Source organism: Lygodium microphyllum, chromosome 27 (genome assembly GCF_053477565.2).
Source record: "Lygodium microphyllum isolate KBCC chromosome 27, Lygodium_microphyllum_v1.1.10, whole genome shotgun sequence".
Taxonomy (NCBI): Eukaryota; Viridiplantae; Streptophyta; class Polypodiopsida; order Schizaeales; family Lygodiaceae; genus Lygodium; species Lygodium microphyllum.
Genome location: NC_141161.1, coordinates 37,071,953 through 37,082,610, shown reverse-complemented (window position 1 = coordinate 37,082,610; position 10,658 = coordinate 37,071,953).

Here is a 10,658-nt window from a genome sequence, read left to right as displayed (position 1 = left end):
GGGCTTTACCCCCCTCGTCTTGATGTTGATAGTTCTGATCCTATTCATGTTTAGCCTTATAGTATTCTATGTTTTTAGATGCATGAAATGTTCTTATATGCATCGAAGGGAGAGACCTCTCGTGGTTCTTCTTTTGTGATCATTATTTGTTTGTAGTATCACCACCATCTGGTTGTAGATAGTGTCTGTTACATCTTTATGTGCATGCACAACTCCTGTGTTGGACTTACTTTTGACATTATGGTGCCACTGTTATGCAGGATGCTATTGGTTACACTTATCAATGCCATGATTATGATAATGTCTTCTCCCCTAAGTGTGGTGTTGCCCAGTATAGGGTGGGTAGAGAGTAGCATGAGTTTTCCTAATATCAAGATATTGTTTACCGTCTTACTTCAATATATCGTAATGATCATCATTGTCCTTGTTGGTTTTATTATTCCGATATAGCCATGGCTCCACTCCATGATGTGATGGATGTAACAACTCCAAAATAAAAATACCCATTCCGCATATGAATTCCCTCTTGGGAAGGGGTCATGGGGATAATAACATTTGGTTTGGATAATTGAATTGGGATAATGACAAATTTTTGTTCCCCTTATTCCCCCCCAGCCGACTGTCATGCTGGAGGGGGAGGGGAATAGAAGGAGTGACTAAGCTCCTCGATGGAGCTTCAGGAGAGAAGTGGCCATGCCTGCTGCCGCATGGGGGAGGGAGGATCTTATCCCCTCCCCTATTTAACTCGGGATGGCGGGACGATAAGCAAAGGTGATGCTAGGAGATACTCTGATTGTGTGGCTGTCGAGAGGGAATGAGAGGGGTGGTGGTCGCTGCCATAGTGGTGAGAAGAAGGAGGATGACATGCCATGAAGGAAGGCTGTCATGGAGCAAAAGAAGGCGCTACCTCTGCCGTGAAAGGGAGAGGAGGAGTGGAGGCATTGATCGCCGTCATGAAGGAGGAAATTATGTGCTGTCGTAGAGCAAGAAGGGCGCTGCACTGTGCCACTGTCGAGGAGGAGCCGCCCTGCCACCATCCATTCGCCATCTGTCGCCTGCCACTATCTCACATTCAAGACCCCCCCCCGGTGCTTCTAGGAGCTTCCAAAGCTTCTAAGGGGGGGGCTCTATAAGCCCCCTTTTCCCCCTCCCAAAAAGGTTTTACCTTAAAGGCCCTTTTTCTCCCCATACCTTACTCCCCATACCTTAAATCTTCCCAAGGGCTTATAGCCCCTTTTTTTCCCATATCTTAAATCCCCCCTAAGGGCCCCCTTAGGCCCCTTTTCCCCCGTGCAAAAATTCCCTTTTTAGCCCTTTCATACCCCTTTCCTTTTCCCCCTAGCCGTGGTTTGTGTGGGATTGTTAAAACACCCCCTGCCCCCCGAAAATTCCAAATCCTTCATGTGCTCTTGTATATAATACCCCCATACACGAAATTTCCTCCCTAAGAGCCCTTTCATACCTTGTTCCCCCCCCCACAAAAAGAAAAGAGGGTGTTAAGGGTTTTTTTTTACACCTTCTTTCCCCATACCAAAAGCCCTCATAAGGGTCTTTTACACTTTCCATTTTCCCCTTTTCTTGTAAATCTTTAAAAGACCATTAAGCCCTTTTCCGTGGCTTTAATGAGCCTTACTCACAGAGGATTTTAAAATACCCTCTTTCTGGGTTTTAAACCTTTCCGTGGTTTCTCCCCCTCCTCCACAAGTATCCCTTCAAGGAGCTTCTACGATAGGAAGGAAAAGAAAACTCATAAAGGACGGTGAAATTTCAAAAGGGGAGTTCACAAAGCTACATCCACTACAGAAAGGCTCCATTCGCGATGGCTCCTAAGAAAGCCCAAGGCACAATCGCAGGAGGATCGTCTCCTAGCATCCACGTGGACAACTCACCACAAGTCCAGGTTTTCCTTTCTAATTTTTATTTTACGTTGTTATAATTTTACGTGCATGGATGATTTTTGGAGATAGGATGCATTTTCCGTCTTAAATACTTTGGTTAATTTAAAAGAATAGGCTTATGATGGACAAGTTCGGTCATTAGTATTTCCAATAAAACGAACAAAATAAAGTGAGTAGAAAAATTGATATGCATTTCTAGCAAGTAGTTTTTGTGCATTTCAATGAACTAAACTTAGATTAATATCCATATTTAGGAAACGGAATTAAGTTAGTGCACCCCGTTTAGGCATGGAAGTATAAAAATTGCATGTCGTGTTATTAGGCCATATCTTCTTCGCAATGAGTCATTATGGAAAGTGCTAATAATCTATAGGAAATTGCAAGGCATGAAATGATTCCTAAGTTGCATAAATTTGTATAAATATCGTTTTTTCAACTGTATAATTAATAGAAAAGGCTGCACGTTTTAGCCTGAACCTTGTTCACAAGTTATAGGATGATTGATTGGAATTAGGCTATAACCTAATCTATGCCTGATCTTAAACCGAAAGGTTAGGATTTGAAAATTCAACTTACGCGTAGACAATAAGTCAAATGGTTATGGAAACAATAGCATAATTATCTTCAAGATTAGATAGGTTAAAATTGGCATAAACCTAAACACCTAAAAACCGCGCAGTACTCATTTAGAAAAGGGTTAATTCAATACGAGGTATCCCAAGGAACTGACGAGGGTTAGGCCGGTGGAGACATTTACCTACTCGCACGCATTGCCAAAAACTGAAACTCCTAAACCCTAAATACTTGCGCATGTTCACCGAATGTAGGGACAATGGAACATACTTGAGAAGTGATCTAGGGTTGTCCCTAGGAATCTTTCGCTGAAATGATGGAGCTTGGAATCCTAGGACTAACAACGTTAGCCTAATGTAATCAAGAACAGATTGTTTCGTGACTCCATTTGATGGGTAGAATAGTCCCATAGTTTGATGCGACACTTGTGCAACAAGTGCAGAGTCGTATGATCTTGTGATTGGATCACAAGGGAATGGCCAATTCTCGGAATGAGGTTGGCAGATTTTTACGCAAGTTATCTTGCAAGAGGATGAATAATTGTCCTAATATAATGTCTTTCTGGGGTAAAGATAATTGCTTAGAGCAAAGGACAAACCAATAAATTGGAATAACATATGAACTTAAGGTATTGACTAAGTTGGGTTAATAGGGTATGGCCCTAATCCAGGACATAGGGGATCTTGCCAAGTCGGAAGTCATCCCGGATCGAGCGTTAGATGCATTCGAAAAGAAGGATTCACTCCTTAGTAGTTTGCCAACAATAACGACCAATGGAAATGATTGTGCTTGTTACAGATTTAAGAGCACTATTTTTCTTTGTTTGATCAATGAATTAAAGGATAAATGGATATCTAATGCTTTAGGTTGAAGGCCTGAAGGGAGAGATAGCTTCAGTTACCCCGGACTGCCTGCCTGACCCTAACCAAGGGGGTTGTTAAGCACGCCGAGCTGCGAGAGGTCTCTCCGTTAAGTGCTACTTGGAGCAGGAGGACGCTTGGGTGCCAGGGGGGCTCTGGCCATAAATCCCTCACCTTCTGAGCCCTGCACAAGAGGCTAACATGACTCGGGATTGGATCTCGAGGCCCGCATACTAGTCTACGGGCGGAATCTTGGATTGGTAATCCCTGTGGATTGCTGGATAGCCTTCGGGTGGATTGTGGATAAGCCTACGGGCTGGACTTTATGTATTTTTAAGATAAATATGATAACCTGTTAACAAGGAACTTGTTTGACATTGCTTTTCTATGTCAAGTGATATGATTATGTGAAGGAACCAATGCCTAATGGGCTAATTAAGAAAGCTGATTGATACATGTCCAACTAAATGTGTTAGGTAATTAAATAACTAAAACAACCTGAGGAAAGTGCGGTGGATGGGCCATAGGTCCGTCCTACGGATGGGTGGTCCCGGTTGGCCGGGAACTTTTCTCAAATCACGATGGACAGAAGGAAGATCGTTCAAAAGAACACGAACGACAAGATCCTTGACCTAGAGTTATAATTAATCCCAATTTACGCTGTTTTAGGGGAATGGAATGGGACTATGCCTTATGGCAGAGAGGTTGAGCTTGGCATCCCTCTCGTTTCCCATTCTCCTTGAACCAAGTGCAAGGTGAATCCGCTTCGAACCTGGCGCTTCTGCGTAAAGTAGTTCGCTTGGGTTCGATGCTAGTTGCCGTTAGGAAATGACCAATAGGGAAAACCCTAATTCAGGTCGGTCCTAAGTGGGAACGGCCGGAATACTTCTACTACATGGCAGACACGGAGAGTCCTAGATCGCAAACCCCGTAACATTCCATGGGAGTGATGGACAGAGCCTTTTAGATATACTTTCTGATGGACTGCTAAGACGTGTCCCGAAGATAACAGGTGGACACGTTACAATGGAAGTTTTTAGTGATGCACATGATAGTGGGTCTATGACCTCTAATGTGACTATGCTCGAGCTATTCATGAGTATCCTATAACTAGTAGTGTAGTTGATTGGTTTGATTTTAACAGTGTAGATGATTTTGGGCTGAGTTAATTGTTTGTGTTAGAAGATTTTAGAGAATGTGAGGATTTTAGTTTAGATCTCTTGTTTTCCTAGATTTTTTAGTGTTCATTATAATTTTTCTGAAGGAAAAAATGAAAACTATAAAAAGAAGGGAAAAAAAAACATTCGTTAAGATTTGTTTATGTCTTTTCATTTTTAATTTCTCATGTGTTGTAGCTTGGGTAGCTTAGTTTTCACGTAGCTAGGTAGGTAGTTGCACACACAGTTAGGGTATTCCTTTCAGTGCTAGGAGCTAGCGATATTTAAGTTTAACTAGGTGGACCATTCTATATGGGAGAATAGTTATCAAGTGAAGATATGCAATGCTATACACAAATAATCCATAAATGGATTCAAATAGATTGGCTAATCGAGATTGTGGAATGAGAATATGAAAATTATTCCTATTCAGAGCAGAGATTCATTACTTATTTATCTAACTCTTCACAATGTACTAGTTAGTGTATGATTTGTTTATAGATTTGGTTATCATTTTGATCTCAATGCTACTGCATCCTTATATCGACAAATCTTGGAGTTGTAATTTCCACGTTGTCGTGACGTTGCACGTCCACCACTGCAAATTTCAGGGAAGAGTTTTTCACCAGGAATTTGAACCCATTAGGCAATGTCATTAGGAATTTGTTTTCCGTTGTGTGTGGCTTTTTGTTTGCATTTTTCATAATGCATGAGCACATGTAGATAGGCTAGGCACATATTCTTCAGTGCATTCATAAATTTTTGTTTGGAAGCATTGTTGGATTGATTGCATTGCATGAATTTTAATTTGCAAATCACATGAATTATTGGGCACGAAATTTTCTTCCAAAGCATATTCTTGATAGGGCACATTGCATGGAAAAGCATGATCATATGAAGGTATCCGTTCTGAAGACTCAATGATCCAAGGAAAAGGTCGTAAGTTCTACATCGTCAATGAGTGTTTCTTGAAGAAGAAGGATCTTGTTTGTAAAACATTTTATGAGTTATGGGTTGAAAAGCCCACTAATCAGAATACCGTTGTTCCTTCAATAGCTTGTTGATATGTATCTTCAAAACCATCAAAATATGGTTATTGTTGTGAAACAGAGCTTGGCTTTGGACTTTCCCCATGCGACTTGCTATTCAGATGTTACCAATAAAGATGACATGTCTCTTTCATATGGCTCAACATTTGGCAGCCTACAAAAGCTATAAGGGCACATGAGAACCATTTGGAGCCATCATTGGAAGAGTTAGGGCATCACTTGAAAATTGTTTTTGAAGAGGAAGGTGTGTAGGGGGCGGATGTTGTGACACTGCGCATCCACCATTGCAAATCTAAGGGCGGAGTTTTTCGCCAAGAATTTGAATCGATTACTCAACATCATTAGGAATTTGTTTTCCATTGTGTGTGTCTCTTTGTTTGCATTTTGCATAATGCACAAGCACATGTAGATAGGCTAGGCACATATTCTTCATTGCATTCAGAATTTTTTGTGTGGAAGCATCGTTTCATTGATTGCATTGCATGGATTTTAATTTGCAAATTACATGAATTATTGGGCACGAAATTCTCTTCCAAAGCATATTCTTAATAGGGCACATTGCATGGGAAAACATGATCATATGAAGGTATCTCTTCTGAAGACTCAATGATCCAAGGAAAAGGTCGTAAGTTCTACATTGTCAGTGAGTGTTTCTTGAAGAATTGTAAAGCATTTTATGAGTTATGGGTTGAAGAGCCCACCAATCAAAATACCACATATTCTGGAGATAACAGTGTTGTTCTTTCAATACCTTGCTGATGTGTATCTTCGAAACCATCAAGTTATGGTTATTGTTATGAAACAGAGCTCAGCTTTGGACTTTCCCCATGCAACTTGCTATTCAGATGTTGCTAGTGAAGATTACATGACTCTTTCATATGGCTCAACATTTAGTAGCCTACAAAAGCTATAAGGGCATATGATAATTTTTTGAAGCCATCATTGGTAGAGTTAGGGCATCAGTTGAAAATTGTTTTTGAAGAGGAAGATGACTTATTAATGAATCAAGTTGCAAACCATCATGTTGGGATTTTGTCCCCAGAAGATTTGTTTTCCTTTGCGCTTGCATTGAGAGGGGACATGCAAACTTTTGACAAATCTTAATGCATATAAGCAACCTATGCTTACAATTACAGGAGGAGAATCATTATCTCAAAACTCCATGTCTAAGAAGTTTGATGATATTGATGGTGATCAGGACAACTTAGTTGATTATGAAGATTACTATGAGTATGAAAATATTGTTACAAAAGCCTTCAATGTACTTACTCCATACTACAATAAAGATACACTCTACTCTATATGAATGACATTCACAACTACAATGAAGATGACATTAGCATACAATATTTTCTGGAGAAGCTTTATCCATGTGAGTGGAAGAATTTCCTTGAGTGATTAAATTGCAAAAATGAAGGTGCTGTTTGGAAGGACGAAGAACTTTGGACTAAACCAGAGAATGAGCTAGCATTAAGGTGTTGGGCATCACTGCGAGGACAAACACTTTTCCGAACAGATAGATATTCAGCTCTTGAGGGGAATGAAGCAGTTGCTGATATGAAGTTTTCATATGTGGTTTCTTGCCAAAACTACGGTGCACAAAAACTGCAAGGGGATCAACATATGCAATTTATATCCTTAGATTAATGACTGAGTACCCATCTTTGAGGGTAGCATATATTGACTGCACAAGTTCGAAAAACGGTGGCCGGTTTATGTCAGTTGGTCTTTGAGGTTGGAGTTCTTGATGACAGGCTCCTCTCTTCCTGGATTGGAAGGAGGAACTGTTCCTACATTTGGGATAAAGGAGAGCAACAGAATTGAAATTGCCTTATCTGGTGGCATTCAGCCAGCTTATTCTTGCAAAGTTTGACGTGGTCTCAAATGCTCTCAAACAACCGCGCCGCAGGGGGCATCTGGGCTCTCATGGCATTCTCCTTATTGGTGCTCTTTTGGGTCATCCCATTGTGCTCATGGTGTATCGATAGCGTGTGGTGGACGCTGAAGATAAAATGCCCTGATTGCCAAAAAGTAAGGTCTGGGATGTTTACACACAGTTTGGTAGCAGTTATGAGCGGGGAGGAAAGATTTTTGAGTACATGGATACATTGAAAGTGTTTGTCTTTAAGTATGGTCACTTGTTGATTCACCCAGGAATCGATTTTCTTCCAATTCCAGCTTTCCTTGATTTAAGTTCAGGAGGATGAATAAGACTGTGGATACGTCAATAAGGGAAATAATTGAGGACCGCAAAGCTTTGGTGAAGGGTGGAAAAAGTGCCTCATACAATGTAGATTTATTCTGATTGTGGAGATTATCCTGCACAAAACGTTGCGCCTGTACGCGGCTGCAAACTCGATAGTCCAAACAACGCAGTGACTCATGTAGAATGATGACGAAAGCCATGACGGTGGTTGGAACGCAAGGTGGCATTTAGAAAAGCTAAATAGCCTTAAGGCTATTCAAATCTTTTAATTCTTAAGTTTTAAAGCCTTTAAATGATGGAAAAGCTAAGAAAAGCAATTCAAACATGGAAGTCTTGAAGACTATATAAAGAGAGATAAGTGGAGCATGATGGGGGGGGGGGGGGGTTGTTTGCGAGGGAGGCCATCAAAATTGAGAGGCTATCAAAATTGTGTGAGAGAGAGAGCTTAGAGGTGGAGTTTTGAATCCCTTGCCCTCTTTGAAGATCTTGCCATCAAATTCAAGAGAGAGACTTGAGGTCGAGCTCTAAGCCCCTTGCGTACATTGAAATTTCCACCATCGAATTGCTTATGAAGGTGGCTTGAGTTTGAGCTTGGTGTTCCTCACCTACTTTGAAGGTCGTCATCAGGTTCCATGGAGTGGCTTTTGAGTCAAGCTATGAGCTCCTTGCCCTCTTCAAATTTCTCATCGTTAAATTCTACAACAGTGGCTTGAGTTTGACCTTGATGCTCCTCACCTTCCTTGAAGTTCTTTCCTTAAAACCTGAAATTCCACCTTTTTCTCCTCTCTGAGTTCGAGATTTCGACTGTGACTTCCAATTGGAGATTGATCTTTTTCTTGCTTAGAAGAGACATGACTAATTTCTCTACATCATCTTTGCTACCCAGCTTCATATCATTAAACAATTTGGCATCTCAAGCCGATGTCTTTTGATCATATTCGAGAATCTTTTGATCTTGTATCATGTATATATCTTTAATCAAGAATTTGTTTTCTCATTTGTCTTAAATCTAAAACTCTTATGGATATTTATTTTATGTTGAGTTCTCCTATCACAAGTGTCCCTACGGTGAGCAACTTTCACAAACCCCGCACAAATTCCATGGGATATCTAGTGAACCCAACGTGAAAGTGTCATTTCTCATCATCGAGATGGGAGACACTTCGAATAATCCACCCACTTCATCGACTGCTTCTTCCTTTTTGACTAATGAGATGAAGACTTTATTACAAACTCTTTCTTCAGCCACTATGATACAAAATCAATATATGTAGTTATCTATGCAGCAGTAGGAGCAGTTGGATCAACAACGACTGTTGCATCAAGAACAAGAGTATATACATGGTGTGACCAAGGCGATCGGGACTGTGGTTAGTGAGTGCAAATAGTTTGACTACTAGAATGTATTAGCCTACATTAAAGCCTTTGAAAGCCAGATGCACTTCTTCGAAGTTCCCACCAATTAGAGTAACTATTTTTTACAGCTTATCAATATGCCTTCTTTGCCTGTTGGAGTGACAGATTTGTTTGTGCAAGACTCTAATTGGAATATTTTCGAGAAAGTGCTCAAAGATGAATATTTCTTGGAGGGTTATGGTATTGCTACACGGAAGATATTTAGAGAGTGGTTCTATCAGCCCAACAAAGGTCTTGTTGCTTCTGAGTTGTTGCAGGAGTTTGATGAGCCATATAACTAGTTAGATACATTAGAGCAAAGAGCTCTAAACTGAGAGAAAGTGGAGTTATTCCTGCATGCGATTGATCCTACACTTCAGGATGAGTTGGGAGAGCTTCTTGAAGACCCCGTACGTAGCCTATGGGATTGAAGACAGATTGGGAGGATGTTATCGATGCACTTTCTACACTTACAAAGAGGGGGAGATGGAAGGATCGCTTGCAAAATGGAATATAATCATCGATGTTAGCGATGTCTTCTTCTACCATGACCTCTCCTACTTCTCATGTTTTGCACCATTCACTACTTCTCCTATTTCTCATCTTGTGTCTATGCCTATGGCTATGCCTATTTCTGTTGCGCTTGTCAGACCATGTGCCAAACGGACTGTTGAAGATATGGTGGAGGAAATTTCGAAGAACTTAAAAGACCTACAAATCAAGATGACCATAATGGAGCAGCAACCACTTAGTCTAGCTCCAGTTTCAACCCCAACTTCCTCCACTCCTGAAAATTCTTACATGAATGATTTTGTCTATCATTGCATGTGGTGTGATAGTGCTGATCATGAGCGAAAGGACTGTCAATATTTTGAAGAGGTGAGAAGAATAAAGTTGGTATTCTAGAAGAACAAGATTATATGTTTTAGAGATACAGAGCAATAGATTCAACCAAATTTTGGTAAGGGTGGTATGAAGAAATTGTTGGAGGAGTCTCTTTTGTGCTCTTCTTATGTGATGCGAGAGGTGGCAAGAGAAGTTGAATAGGAATATTAGAAAGCTTCTATTGCCACCTCTCACATCACATAAGATCCTTTGTTTTCAGGGCTGAACAAGAATATGAGAAAGCCCCGAAGACAAAGGATCTGAAGCTGAAAAAGCAACATGGATTCAAGCTGCTTTTCGACATTCAAATGACTACGAACTTGAAAGAGGTACTTGAGGATCGAATTCTTAACTATAAAATTAAATTCACTCATGGAGAAGTCTTGGGGATCGCCAAAAGAGAATTCCATGATGTTATCATCGACATCATTAAAAGAAAATGATAGGTTATTGAAGAGCCGACACAAGATATGATCTATCGAGAGACTTTACTAGTTGTTGAGGCTATTATCTATGGTTTGCAAATTGAGGAGATTGATTCTGATAAGGATATTACTGAGGAGTATACTGATGGAGCTTTATGTATGAAGTCCAAGAAGACTCTTCAGCCTTTACTTCAACCCACACAGTATGAA